Genomic DNA, 1364 nt, shown 5'->3' on the forward strand with positions numbered 1-1364 from the left:
CGACCCAGCCTTTGTGCAACAGTCTTTGTAGTATATGTACGAGTGTCTGGTGGTCGCTAATGCTTGTCCTCTCGTGAGGGAGGTATAGATTTAGCACATCGATAGTTGTAAGGGGAATGAAAAATATTTTTCGTGGAAAATTATGAGCGCTAAAGATACTGAGATTCGTTCCAGAACCACAGTCATAAAGAGGAGACATATCCAGTACATTGCTCGGTATCAGACCATAGCAGCAATCCTAATATTTAATTGTAGTTACACTGATAAATCTGTGTCTGGTTCCCCTTATTCTTGTGAGTCTGGAGATGGCCGTAGAAAGTGTAGCAGCAGGCAAGCAGGTCGGGGCAAGAAACAGTAATGCCTATGTTCCAAGATGGGGCTTACGCATCCTTTGTACATCAGTTCAGAGAGCCCGAGAAAGCTTGTGGCTTATGACGATTTGGCTCATGGCTCCCCTGGGCGGGTGAATAGTGAACTAATACCCAGTTTGCATTGAGTTGCCTTTTAGAACGTGTGTGTTGCATGTATACTCTGCAGAAATTTGAGAAGATTCAATACGACGTTGTTAACACAATAAGTATTGATAGCATTTTCCCTGGATGTGGGGTCGTCCACGGCTGGCTGGCCTCTCTCTCTGGTTGACACGCTCTTCCGTGGCTGCGGTCATGGGCCGTGGTAGTTTCCTCTGTGGGCGCTGCACAGCGGCACGGTGAATATGTGGGATGTATTTGACGATCTGTAAATCATTTTCGCAGGGTTTAACGGTCAGTGCAATGTGGCGATCTGTACAAAATAGTTTTTTGTCACTGAACGTTTCGTCTGCAGAAAAAAAGGCGAACAGTGCTTCCACACCGGCAGCATCAGTAATTTGGCGGGTAAATTCAGTAAGAGCCAATCAGAATACTCCATTCATTCACAAGACATCCTTTGTGCTGGGGCATAGGAACCTCTACACATGGTAAGAACGTTTGTGTTTCGGAGATGTTTGTTGAAAGCAGAACTTAACGATTTCCAGGAAGGGTAACACGTGATGGATGGGGTGCCTCGTTAGGACAATCAGGAAGAATGCAGTCGGTGTTATTCTGGACTATTTTCATGAACAGCTGCTTTTAGGACAAGATTTTCCATTCAAATAAGTAAGAAAAGGCGTCCGCTACACTTTCAACTTCCTAGTATCGACTACTTTTCAAGGTCATCCAACCACTCACTTCCACTTCCGAAATACAGGCACATAGAGCGATGTGGAACTGAGTGGTTGGATGACCTTGAAAAGTAGTTGAAACTAGGTAGTTGAAAGTGTAGTGAACCGCTTTTCTTACCTATGTGAACACGTACTTCGACAGAAATTTCTCAGGTTTCAAGTA

The sequence above is a fragment of the Schistocerca nitens genome, chromosome 8 (assembly GCF_023898315.1).
Source record: "Schistocerca nitens isolate TAMUIC-IGC-003100 chromosome 8, iqSchNite1.1, whole genome shotgun sequence".
In the NCBI taxonomy this organism is placed as follows: Eukaryota; Metazoa; Arthropoda; class Insecta; order Orthoptera; family Acrididae; genus Schistocerca; species Schistocerca nitens.